This window comes from Loxodonta africana, chromosome 3 (genome assembly GCF_030014295.1).
Source record: "Loxodonta africana isolate mLoxAfr1 chromosome 3, mLoxAfr1.hap2, whole genome shotgun sequence".
In the NCBI taxonomy this organism is placed as follows: Eukaryota; Metazoa; Chordata; class Mammalia; order Proboscidea; family Elephantidae; genus Loxodonta; species Loxodonta africana.
The window spans coordinates 2,136,645-2,150,370 of record NC_087344.1 but is presented as its reverse complement, the minus strand read 5'-3'; the positions used below and the strand labels follow the sequence as shown (position 1 = coordinate 2,150,370).

Genomic DNA, 13,726 nt, shown 5'->3' with positions numbered 1-13,726 from the left:
CACTGCCGTCAAGTTGATCCTGACTCATGGCGACCCCATGTGTGCAGAGCAGGACTGCCCCATAGGGTTTTCAAGGCTGTGACATTTCGGGAGCTGATCGCCAGGCCTTTCTTCCGAGGCACCTCAGAATGGGTTCGAATCACCAACCTTTCAATTAGCAGCTGAGCGTTTAACCATTTGCAGCACCCAGAGATGACCCAGCATTCCACCCTGGGTATACACCCAAGAGAAACGAAAACACACATCCACACAAAAACTTGTACATCAGTGTTCACAGCAACATGGTTCAAAACCACCAAAAGGCGGGAAGAGCCCAAGAGTCCCTCAACGGGTGTTGGATAAACACGACGTGGCCAGCCCACAGTGGAAGAGTACTCTGCCATGAAGAGAAATGAAGCTCTGATGCACACCCCAACGTGGATGAACCTCAAAAACATGATGCCCAGTGAGAGAAGCCAGACGCAAGAGGCCACATAGTGTATGATCCCACTGACATGAAATGTCCAAAAGAGGCAAATCCACAGGGAGAGGAAGTGGGTTAGTGGTTGCAGGGGCTCGGGGAGGGGAACAGGGGTGACTGCTGATAGGCACAGGGTCTCCTTTTGGGGTGGCGAGCATCCTCTAGAACCAGACAGTGATGACGGCACAACTCTGTGAAGATACAACAATCACCGACCTATGCACTTCGAAAAGGTGACTTGTACGGCATGTGAATTATATCTCGATAGAGCCGTTGTTGGGGCGGGGGGGGGGGCGGCGGCAAGCTCACCAAGTCCTGGTCCAGCCTGTCCAGGCACTTTAAAGGCAGAACCACGGATGGCTCCTCTCCGGTTCAGGCCAAAGCCAGCGCTATTTTAGCACGGCTGTAGTTTTCAACGTGGTAGACGTAATGCAGCTATAGAGGTGTGGCTCAAGGGTAGCGCACAACACACACCTGTGTAAGAACCACCTGGTGGCACTGGGAGAGGCAGGCTGCACTCAGGAGCAGGAAGGACATGCAGCCTCCCAGCCATGTGCGATGTTCAGAAACACCTCAACTTCCCCCAAGCCGTCCCTCGGGCCCACAGCTACCGTGGTTATTTCCGCCTCCTCGTTTAACACTGGGCTAGGGGGGATTCCAGTAATCAGGGGAGGAAAGCCACATCCCCATTTTACAGATGGGAAAACTGAGGCCCAGACAGGGCCCAGCCCCCTCAGCACTGCTGATACGGGGAAGATCGTTCTCTGGGGGGGGCCGTCCTGCATACTGTAGGGCATCGAGCCGCACCCCTGGCCTCCACCCACTCAGTGCCAGTAGCATCTTCTCCATACCGTGACAACCGTGAGTGTCCCCAGACATCACCAAGCATCCCTGGGGGCAGAACCGCTCTGAGTGAGAACCCCAGGCCAGAAGATAATGGCTGACTACTCTTTGTTGGTGGGGGTTACCGCGGAGTCGGTTCCGACTCGTGGCAACCCCATGTGTGCAGAGTAGAACTGCGCTCCTCAGGGTTTTCGATGGCTGATTTTTGGAAGCAGAATACCAGCCTTTCTTTTGAGGCTTTTCTGGGTGGACTGGAACCGCCAACCTTTCAGTTAGCAGCCCAACTTGTTAACTGTTTGTACCACCTGGGGACTCCTGCCAGGCAATGGGTGGGTCTTACTTAAATTCTGAGGCTCATGTCCAGCAGACGTGAATAACCTTCGTTTTGCCAAAGAGAGAACGAAACAGAGACATTACATCTCTCATTCGATGATAGGCTGGCAGACAGAGGCCCAGGCTGGTCCGTGGTTCACATCCACCAGTCGCTCGGTGGGAGATGCATGTGGCAGGCTGCTTCCATAAAGACGACAGCCTTGGAAACCCTGTGGGGCAGTTCTACTCTGTCCTATAGGGTCGCTATGGGTTGGAACCGACTCAGTGGCAACGGGTTTGGTTTCACCCTCCTTATTACTTCACAGCTAACTTGCTAACACTGAGGGCAACCAAAATACAAAGCCAGCCCACCACGGCCCAGGTTCCTGCCATCTGTTTATTTCAGGGCCCCTCCGTTAGAGGTTGAACTGTGCCCCCAAAAAGTTAAATTCAAGTCCTTAACCCTGGCACCTGGGAATGTGACCCCATTTGGGAAGTGGGTCTCTGCAGAGGGTATCAGCTAACACGAGGTCGCAGTGGCGGAAGGTGGGTCCTAATCCTATATGGGTGGCGTACTTACAAAAAGAGACGCACAGAGGGAGGACGGCCATGTGAGGACAGAGGCAGAAAGCGGAGCGAGGCGGCCACAAGCCCAGGTCTGCCTGGAGCCACCAGAAGCTGGAGGAGACAAGAAAGGACCTCCCCCAGACCCTCTGGAGGAAGCACAGCCCTGCCCACACCTTCATCTCGGACTTCTGCCTCCAGAACTGAGACAGGATGGATTTCCGTGGTTTTAAGCCGCCCCGTTTGTAGCACTTTGTCCCAGCAGTTCCAGGACGTTAAGACACTCTCCTTTGACAGTTATGTGAGGTCAGCCTCCAATGATGTCACCTGCGCAGGACAGGCTGGGCGAGCCCAGGGCTACACTGGACATCCAGGAGCTGGGCCACGAGGCAGGTGTAGAGGGTCACCCTGGGACCTCTCCAGCCTCTGTCCAGCCAGTGCCCATCACAGCAGAGACCTGGTGACACACAGGCTGACTTCCGGCCTCGGGAGGAGACACTGACCTGAGCCAAGTGTCCAGGAGACGCAGAGAGTCCCCACTGCCCTTGGCCCACCCCGCTAGCAAATCTCTCTGGTGAGCTGGTCTTTTTCCACACCCCATCATCCCCATCTCCCAGGCACATCACAAAACTTTAAAAGAGTAACTAGAAAACGGGGCCGGGTGGCGGGAGGGGTTTGCAAAGTCCCTGCGAGGCTTTCTATCAGCTCTAGCAAAGTGGAGGAATTTTTTTTTTTAAGTGGAAGTCATTGTTTTCTGGAAAACTTCCTGCCACATCCATCAAAAGTAAACAATTTTCTACTGGAAATGAACGCAGCTTCCCCGGCTGAGAAGGCTGGAGGGGGGCTGGGGTGGACTCCTGGGGAGGTGGCCTCCCCCACCCTGCCCCCCCAAACCCCAGTTACCGTTTCTGGGGTTCCGTTCTCTCTGCTCTTCTTAGAATACTTCCAGGGGCTGCAATGGGGGGAAAACGTTTGGACAAGCTTTTCAGAATTCAACGCTAGCCCTTGACTCCCCTGCTCTTCCCACGGACAAGATGTCAGTGGCACTTGGAAACTTCTAGAATGACAAAAGGTAAGATGACAAAATGCCCCTGCCTGCAACACACACACACCCTTTTTTTTTTCCCCAGAAATAAGCAACCAACTGGCGTGACCCCTCCCTGGCCAGGCCCAGAAAGGCTGGGCCACAATCGCCCACTTCCTTCCGGGGCCCTTCACAACCTGCAGCTCTTCACCATCACTGGGGCACCTCACGTAGCCCTGCCGCTCCGCACCTCAGACGCCGGACCCAGCGATTCTAGACCCCAGGCCGACCCTGGGTCCCAGCCTGGAGGACACGCACAGCCCAGAGTCAGTCCCACGAAAAAAGGCCGCGCCCAAGTCTTTCTCATCTGAGTGTTTCTTATTTTGTTTTTGCTTTTTCTTTTAAAGAAAGGCTGTATGGAATCAGAATGTCTCTGGACCACAGTTTGGTCTTTAAAAAAAAAAATTTTTTTTCATTGTATTTTTAGTGAAACTGTACACAGCAAAACAGGCGCGCATTCAACAACTTCTGGGCATGATGTTCAGTGACACTGCTGACGTTGCTCAGTGTCAACATTGTTTCCGCTCTAGTTGTTTCACTCCCAGCAACTTAATCTCGCTGCCCCTAAGCTTCTCAGCTGTGCTTTAGGGCAGCTGTGGTCCATTTGGTCTCATGTGGGTAAGTTTTACAAGAGTGCAGTCCTCAAGGGCGAATTTCTTTATTTTTGAGCTAGACTGCTATTTAGTTAAAAGGTGCTTTCAGGGGATAGTTTCGGCTCAAGGCTAAAGAGCATCTCAGGGCAATAGTCTCGGGGGTTCCCTCACTCCAGTAAGTCTGGACTCTCTGAAAATCTGAAGTTCTGTTCCACATTTTTTCCCCTTTCTATTGGGACCCATCTGTTGTGACCCAGATGAGAACGCTGCATAGTGGCAGCCTAAGGGCCAGTTTTTAACTGCTGAACTGCCTTCTGTACTAGAAAGCCACCGCCACTCACAGGACACCCATGGAGACAGCTAGGCTCTCCCGGCCACACCTGGGGCTCCCTGGCTTGCTTTGCCTTTTGTGCTCGGATCTTGGTTCTCTGAGCTAAGCTCTCTAACTTCTACTGGATGAAGGCAGCTAGACAGGAAGTAGGGTCTGTTGAGGCAACTCCGTGTGGGGTGCGGTTTAGGCGTTCTATATGTTTTTCTAGCCCTCCTGGTGATCATTTTTAAAAAACTGAGATATGCACAAACCATAATCACCACCCACTTAAAGCATACCATTCCATGCCTTTTAGTATAGTCACAGAGATGTAAAAGTATAAGCAAGCAATTCTAGAACATTCTCATCACCCCAACTAGATCCCTCATGCCCGTTAGCAGTGACTCCCTACTTCCCCCTCCCCAGACCCTCCTCTGTCTGCATCCATGGATTTGTCTATTCTGGACATTTCATGTAAGTGTGATCAAACAAACTCTGTCCTTTTGTGACTGACTCACTTCACTTAAAGGCCCTGGTGGCGCAGTGGTTAAGCAATCGGCTGCTAACCAAAGGTTGGCGGTTGGAACCCACCTAGCAGCTCCGCGGGAGAAAAACCTGGTGATCTGCTTCTGTAAAGATAACAGCCTAGAGAGCCCTATGGGGGCAGTTCTCCTCTGTCACACGGGGTCACTGGGGCAGTTCTCCTGTCACACGGGGTCACTGGGGCAGTTCTCTGTCACACGGGGTCACTGGGGCAGTTCTCCTCTGTCACACGGGGTCACTTTGAGTTGGAATCGACTCGACAACACCTAACGACAACATGTTTTCCACTTTTTAGTAGGAAGAAAATAAACAAGAGATAGTTTTAAAAAGTTCTGGAAGGAAGAAGGAGCTGAAGGAGCTGTCAATATCCCTTCAGGGAGTGGTGTGGTTACTCTGAGGGTCACTGCTGGCCTCAGGGCAGGGACAGGATCCTTCTCCACTACAAGAGAAGGACAAGAGTGGAGGGGTCACAGGAGGCTGCAGGCAGATGCCATAAAATCCCATTACCCATCCTGACCCCCCAGCACAGTGCTTGGCTCCCAGTACCGCCTGGCCCTGTGTCTTTGGGCAAACTACTGTCTCCCTGGTCAGTGCCCTCATCTGTGAGCGGGGAGCAAACCCCTCCTGAGGGGTTAGAGATAAGATTAAATAACAGTGTATGTAAACAAGGGCTGATCCTGCCTCCTCCCAACCGGGGAACACTGGCAAAGTCTGAGACATTTGTGGGTGTCATGACTGGGATAGGGTGCTACGGGCACGGAGTAGACGGAGACCAACGATGCCGCTCAACACCCTACAATGCACAGTTCAGGCCCATCCCAGAGAATACCCAGCCCCCATGTCAGCAGTGCTGAAGGCAGAGACCCTGAAAGAGGAAGTAAATTATAGTTCCTCCTCCCCTTGACCAACAGTGAATGAAACGTGCACTGTTAACGTAGCGATGATAAAAACACGTGTATATTTTAAGATACGTTTTTAAAGTAAAAACAAAATATAAGCTCTACCAAAGTCAAGACAATAAAAAATCACATATTTTACACAAATAACGTGCGTGTTCTATGTTCGTTTACCAACCACTCCCTCCCCTTCCTGCAAGGTATTTTCATAAGAGCACTATAATAATTTCGTCTGTGCAGCAACATGTAAAAAAAATTGGCACAGCGGCACTAATGAAAATACCTGGGTGGGGGGAGCAGCTGGCAAACAAACACAGAAGGCGCTTGCAAACCAAGAAACCCAAACCCATTGCCAATGAGTCAATTCCGACTCGTAGCGACCCTACAGGACAGAGTAGAACTGCCCCATAGGGATTCCAAGGAGCGCCTGGTGGATTTGAATGGCTGACCTTTTGGTTAGCAGCTGAGCTCTTAACCACTGTGCTACCAGGGCTCCAGGTGTGCACTATTTGTGTAAAAATACAGGTAAAGTAAAACAACAACAAAACATTAAAAAGAAAACCCTAGAGGAAAAAGCCTATGGGGAACTTGGCATGGATTGAATTGTATCCCCCAATGAATTGTGTCCCCCAAAGACATGTGTCAAAATAGGCCATGATTCCCATTGATTACTATGTGATTGCCCAACATTTTCTCATCTGATGTGATTTTCATGTGTGCTGTAAACCCTGCCTCTATGATATTAACAAGGCAGCATTAGAAACAGTTACGTTAATGAGGCAGGTCTATGAGATTTGGTGTGTTTTAAGTCCATTTTTTTAAAAATAATTTTTATTGTGCTTTAAGTGAAAGTTTACAAATCAAGACAGTCTGTCACATGTAAGCTTATATACACCTTACTACACACTCCCATTCGCTCTCCCCCTAATGAGTCAGCCCGCTCCCTTCCTCCAGTCTCTCCTTTTGTGACCGTTTTGCCAGTTTCTAATCCCCTCTACCCTCCCATCTCCCCTCCAGACAGGAGATGCCAATACAATCTCAAGTGTCCACCTGATACAAGTAGCTCACTCTTCATCAGCATCTCTCTCCAACCCACTGTCCTGTCCCTTTCATGTCTGATGAGTTGTCTTCAGAAATGGTTCCTGTCCTGGGCCAACAGAAGGTCTAGGGGCCATGACCGCCGGGATTCCTCTAATCTCAGTCAGACCATTAAGTCTGGTCTTTTTATGAGAATTTGGGGTCTGCATCCCACTGACCTCCTGCTCCCTCAGGGGTTCTCTGTTGTGCTCCCTGTCAGGGCAGTCATCGGTTGTGGCCGGGCACCATCTAGTTCTTCTGGTCTCAGGATGATGTAAGTCTCTAGTTCATGTGGCCCTTTCTGTCTCGGGCTCATAGTTATCATGTGACCTTGGTGTTCTTCATTCCCGTTTGATCCAGATGGGTTGAGACCAATTGATGCATCTTAGATGGCCGCTTGTTAGCATTTAAGACCCCAGACGCCACACTTCAAAGTGGGATGCAGAATGTTTTCATAATAGAGTTTATTATGCCAATTGTAAGTCAGTTTTTTTTGAGATACAAAATAGAGAAGCAAGCAGAGAGACAGGGGAACCTCAGGCCACAAGAAGGCAGTGCCGTATCCGAAGGATGCACTCTGCTCCCGCAGCTTCTGTGCCGAGAAAATCAGAGGAAGACTGATGACAAGGACCTTCCTCCAGAGCCGACAGAGAGAGAAAGCCTTTCCCTGGAGCAGACACCCTGAATTTGGACTTTTCGCCTCCTAGGCTGTGAGAGAAGAAAGTCCTGTTGTTTGAAGCCTCCCCCTTGTGGTGTTTGTGTTGTGGCACCACTTAGACAACTAAGACAGGGACAAAATGGAAGAGGGAGTGAGATCATTGTTGCTGCTGCTGCTGGGTGCCATCGACTCTGAGACGAGCAGAGCTGCCCCATAGGGCTTCCTAGACTTTAATCTTTACAGAAGCAGATCGCCAGGACTTCCTCCTGTGGAGCCACGGGCTGGGTCTGAGCCACCAGCCTTTTGGTTAGCAGCCAAGCACTTAACCACCGCACCACAGGGCTCCTAAAGGGTGACTGTATAAAAACACCCCAACGGTGGCCCTGTTGCAGGTTCACTGTCAGCAGGGGACAGGTTACTCCTTCTGATAAAGTCACTCCCAAGCTCGCGTGGCAAGAAACTTAAAAGAAAACCCCTCAAAGGAGACTTCTCAGTCCTCGGGAAATCAGGGAGGGCACATCCACACACCCTTAAAGTCAAGGCACGGGCCCGACACGGAAAGACATCCAAGAAACGGAATGTGACCAAGTTACAAAGCAGCATGGCTTAAGAGGGAAAATGCACTGATCCGTGCACAATGTGGATGAACCTCGAAAACATGATGTTCAGCGAGCGAAGGCGGGGAGAAAAAGACAAATACTGTGTGATTCCGTTTACGTGGCGTGGCCAGAACAGGCAAATGCACAGAGACAGAAAGCGGGTCAGTGGATGTCGGGGTGGGGGAAGAGGACTGGGGGGGAGGGGTGTCATTGCTTAAGGGGCACTGAGTTTCTGCTTGGGGTGAGGAAAAAGCTTTGGAAATGGATAGTGGCGATGACTGTACAACACTGTGATGGTTAATTAATGCTGCTGAAGTGTACACTTAAAAACAGTTGAAATGACAATTTTTATGCTATATATATTTTACCACAGTAAAAGAAAAAATGTTCTGCTGCTATTCCTAAGGTTTTCACTGGTTAACTCTTTTCAGAAGTAGACTGCCGGGTCCTTCTTCCTATTCTGTCTTAGTCTGGAAGCTCAGCTGAAACCTGTCCTCCATGGGTGGCCCTGCTGGTATCTGAATACCCGTGGCATAGCTTCCAGCATCACAGCAACACGCAAGCCCCCTCAGTACGACAAACTGACAGACATTTTCAATTGCATCATACGCATGTGAAAGCTGGACAGTGAATAAGGAAGACCGAAGAAGAATCGACACCTTTGAATTGTGGTGTTGGCGAAGAATATTGACTATACCATGGACTACCAGAAGAACAAACAAATCTGTCTTGGAAGAAGTACAACCAGAATGCTCCTTGGAAGCAAGGATGGCGAGACTGCATCTTACATACTTTGGACATGTTGTCAGCAAGCATCAGTCCCTGGAGAAGGACATCATGTTTAGCAGAGTACAGGGTCAGCGGAAAAGAGGAAGACTCTCAACAAGGTAGATTGACACGGTGGCTGCAACAATGAGCTCAAACATAACAACGATTGTAAGGATGGCTCTAGACCAGGCAGTGTTTTGTTCTGTTGTGCGTGGGGTCGCTATGAGTCAGAACTGACTTGATGGCACCTAACAACAACAACAAAAGAAAAAAGAACCCAGTAACACTATTAGGAGGAAGAAAGGCCTGGCAATCAACTTCCAAATATTAGCCAGTGAATATCCTAAGCAACACAATGGTTCAATTCACAACCAATCGTAGGGATGGTACAGGGCTGGGCGGCATTTTGTTTCATTCCACATAGGGTCCGCATGAGTCAAGGGCCAAATCATGGCTGCTAACAACTGCAACATGGCTATTAAGACCTTTTTTGTGAAATAATAACAGTGTTATTGGGTACCATGGAGTCAATTCCAACTCACAGCAACCTCACATGACAGTAGAACTGCCCCATAGGGTTTTCTAGACTGTGACTTTCACGTGAGCCAATTTCAGGCCTTTGTCCTGTAGAGCTGTTGGGTGGGTTTGAACTGCCAACCTTTTGGTGAGCAGCTGAACACTAAACTGGAGCCCTGGTGGCACAGTGGTTAAGAGTTTGGCTGCTAACCAGGAGGTCTGCAGTTGGAATCCACCAGCTGCTCCTTGGAATCCCTATGGGGCAGTTCTGCTCTGTTCTGAAGGATCGCTACGAGTCAGAACTGACTTGACGGCAACAAATTTTTGAGCACTTAACAGAGATGTACAAATTTATTATTATTCAGTAACAATAATAAATTGGTACATACACGAAAAAAAAAGATGAACCCTTGTTTTCTCTGGCGGTGAAATTAATGGTGAGCTGCCTTTCCAGGTTCCATAGTCCCATCCTCTGTAAATCTTTACAGTGAAGGTGTGTTTACTCTCCGGTTATAAAGGAGAAAACAACAATTTTGATGTAATCATGAGGGAAAAGGAAACAGGCCACAACCAGAGGGCTCACGGGGGACCGTCCTTCGAAAGTCGGACCTGCCTCCCTGAGAGTGTGTGGTCCCAGCCTCACGGATACGCTGGAGGCTGCACTCTGTCTGTCCTGAGTCTTCCTTGGGCTTTCAGAATGGGACCAGGTCCTCCACAGGCGCTGGGTGAAGGCTTCCTTCCCAGAACCCACCTCCTTGAGTCAGACTCGCCTTTTCCAGTGAAGTCACTGGACCCTCTGAACTCCAGGGAAACAGGAAGGGAACATCACCTGGGGAATGTCTGAAACTTCCCAGAGTGAAAACCCACTCTCTATGTCAGCTGTGTGGGGAATTTTTCCCCCCTTTTTCTAAAAAATTTATTGTTGTGAAATACATACAGCAAAATATATGCCATTTTAACCACTTCTACGTGTACAATTCAGGGACACTAATTACCTCTACCACGTGTTACAACCATCACCACTACCTGTGTCCAGAGTTTTTCGTCACCCTTAACAGAAGCTCCACCACAAATCTGTCACTCATACTGGGGTGGCTTGTGTGTTGCTGTGATCCTGGAAGCTATGCCACCGGTATTTCAAATACCAGCAGGGTCATCCATGGTAGACAGGTTTCAGAAGAGCTTCCAGACTAAGACTAGGAAGAAAGGACTGGTGATCCACTTCCAAAAATCAGCCAATAAAAACTCTATGGGTCACAACAGGACATCGTCTGATACTGTGCTGGAAAGTGAGCCCCCTAGGGTGGAAGGCACTCAAAATACACAGTGGCCACAACCATGGACTTGAGCAGACCAACTATTGTGAAGATAGTGCAGGACTGGGCAACACTTTGTTCTGTTGTGTCTGGGGTCCCCATGAGTTGAAGCCAACTTGACAGCCACCAACAATTATAACAACAGTTGCAGTGCCTTGCCACATGTGGGCAGTGGGGCTGTACTAGACAGCGCAGTCACAGAGGGTAAAAGAGAGAAACCCACCTGAGGGAGATAGGAAGCAAGAGAGGCTGCAATGGGACAGGTGTCATCTGAGGCGGCTGCCTCCCCTGGAAAGGCACTCGGCCAAGTCTGGAGGTGAAGAAGCACAGGGCGCTTCCAGGAGAGAGAGGAAGAAACAGGGAGCCAGGGCAGGCAGAGACATAAGGGACTTTCTCTTTCTTTGTCACATGGTGAAGCCAGCCCACCTTGTCCAATGAGTTCTAGGAACAGTACCCCGATAAGACTAAAACAAAGGAAAACTCACTGCCACCCAGTGGATTCTGGCTCACGGCGCCCCCCTGCGTGTCAGAGTAGAGCTGTGCTCTACAGGGTTTTCATGGCTGATTTTTAGGAAGTAGATTTCCAGGCCCTCCTCCCGCGTGCCTCTGGGTGGACTCAAACTCCAACCTTTTGGTTAGCAGCTGAGCATGGTAACTGCCTGCACCACCCGGGGACTCCATATCCTTGATAAACCATCCCTACTTCCAAGGAGCATTCTGGCTGTACTTTTTCCAAGACAGACTTTTTTTGTTGTTCTTTTGGCAGTCCGTGGTATATTCAACCTTCTTCGCCAATACCGTAATTCAAAGGCATCAATTCTTCTTTGGCCTTCCCCATTCACTGTCCAGCTTTTGCATGCATATGAGGTGACTAAAAACACCTTAAAAACCAAACCAAACCCATTGCCACGGAGTCGATTCTGACTCATAGTGACTCTACAGGACAGAGTAGAACCGCCCCATAGGGTTTTCAAGGAGCGCCTGGTGGATTCAAACTGACGACCCTTTGGTTAGCAGCGATAGCACTTAACCACTACGCCACAACACCTTAGTCTGGGTTAAAACCTTGGCTTCCAGCTGCGCAGAGAGCTGGGCCTCAGCCAGGGGCTCCTCCTTACCCCTACCACTTCCCTTTGTCTTTCACAAATATAAAATAAAAAAAAATTTTTTTTTTTTTTTATATCTAATTCCTCTCAAAATCTCTTGACTTCTAAAACAAACAAACATGTGGCACTGAAAAGGAAGTGAGTCCAAGAGAACAGAGAAGGAGAAAGTGAGTTTTACGTCACAGGCCCAAGCCCAGGTTACCACAGACACACAGGAAAAATACCATTCGTGAGAGAAAACCCCCAGTCCTTAAGACATGGGCTAGGATGGGGAGATGGGGGATGCTTGGGGGTCTGCAGGGCTCTGGAGTCCCACATCCTGTTCTGATGTTTGCCAGGGGTATGACTTCCGGCGGTCTGGGTCCCAGCTGTCCGATCTTTAAAATGGGCTAATATAAACCTCTACTTTATGTTAAGGAGCCCTGGTGGCATAACGGGCTTGGCTGTTAACTGAAAGGTCAACAGTTCGAACCCCCCCAGTGGGCTGTAGAACTGCCCTGCCCCATAGAGTTTCCAAGGAGCTGCTGGTGGATTTGAACTGCTGACCTTTTGGTTAGCAGCCGAGCTCTTAACCACTGCTTGACCAGGGATCCCCTGTAATGATTACAGCCTAGAAAATCCCTACCGTTACACGGGGTCACTATGAGTTGAAAACTGACTCAGTGGCACCCAACAAGAATGACAACTTTATGGTACCCAACAGCAGAGGATGAAACAAGGAGACGCTGGCCAGGGCCTGAGGCCGGCTCCGCTACGTGTACAAGGAGCAAGGGAGAAACCAGAATGCACACCGCAAAATACTCAGAATTTATCCAACCTTTCACCTAGAATATGTGCTGTTTATTTCATCACTTAAATCTCTCTAAAACTGTAGTATGATAATAATAAAGGCGCTGCAGAAACAACAGCATGCTAGAATCTCACCCCGAGGTTCACAGTGGTTTTCTCCGGGTGCTAGAACCTTTCTGTATTTTGCAATCCCCTCTCCAACTTTCTTAAGAGCGTTTTTAAACATGTGGCCGTTTAAAACCACTTGCGGCACCCAGGAGTGTTTACACCGCCCACCAGCAGTGACCATTGTCACCGACCATTCTCCTATCCAGCCCCTCTTCCTGCGGCCCCAGAACCACTGCGAGGCCCCGGGAACGAGGAAGCCCACAGACCCTGGCTCCTGCAGACTTTTAGCCAATTCAGGAGGCTCAGGGTCGCGGCTGGGCCCAAAGCAACACCTGTGCCGACAAACCGGATGGAGCACCTGCCACGGATCTCCCCGCCGCCCCAGTTCGCCCCTCTGACGGATCTCCCCGCCGCCCGAGGTCGCCCCTCTGACGGATCTCCCCGCCGCCCCAGTTCGCCCCTCTGACGGATCTCCCCGCCGCCCCAGTTCGCCCCTCTGACGGCTCTCCCCGCCGCCCGGTCGCCCCTCTGACGGCTCTCCCCGCCGCCCGGTCGCCCCTCTGACGGCTCTCCCCGCCGCCCGGTCGCCCCTCTGACGGCTCTCCCCGCCGCCCGGTCGCCCCTCTGACGGATCTCCCCGCCGCCCCAGTTCGCCCCTCTGACGGATCTCCCCGCCGCCCCAGTTCGCCCCTCTGACGGCTCTCCCCGCCGCCCGGTCGCCCCTCTGACGGCTCTCCCCGCCGCCCGGTCGCCCCTCTGACGGCTCTCCCCGCCGCCCGGTCGCCCCTCTGACGGCTCTCCCCGCCGCCCGGTCGCCCCTCTGACGGATCTCCCCGCCGCCCGAGGTCGCCCCTCTGACGGCTCTCCCCGCCGCCCGGTCGCCCCTCTGACGGCTCTCCCCGCCGCCCGGTCGCCCCTCTGACGGATCTCCCCGCCGCCCGAGTTCGCCCCTCTGACGGATCTCCCCGCCGCCCCAGTTCGCCCCTCTGACCGATCTCCCCGCCGCCCGAGGTCGCCCCTCTGACCGATCTCCCCGCCGCCCGGTCGCCCCTCTGACGGATCTCCCCGCCGCCCCAGTTCGCCCCTCTGACGGATCTCCCCGCCGCCCGGTCGCCCCTCTGACGGCTCTCCCCGCCGCCCGGTCGCCCCTCTGACGGATCTCCCCGCCGCCCGAGGTCGCCCCT

General features: G+C 51.4%; 1 protein-coding gene across 3 annotated transcripts in view; it reads right to left on the bottom strand.

Moving 5' to 3' along the window:
• Positions 1-13,726, bottom strand: part of MOB3A (MOB kinase activator 3A) — a 48,168-nt gene that overhangs the window by 32,748 nt on the left and 1,694 nt on the right. Inside the window, exon 1 of one of the 3 annotated variants that reach the window (XM_064280161.1) lies at positions 3,083-12,803. The exons of 1 other annotated variant lie outside the window; for it this stretch is intronic. The gene's annotated coding sequence lies outside the window, so the exon portion shown is untranslated. Of the gene's footprint in view, positions 1-3,082; positions 12,804-13,726 lie in introns of those variants that run through there. One more of the 3 variants, XM_064280159.1, reaches the window with a different exon arrangement.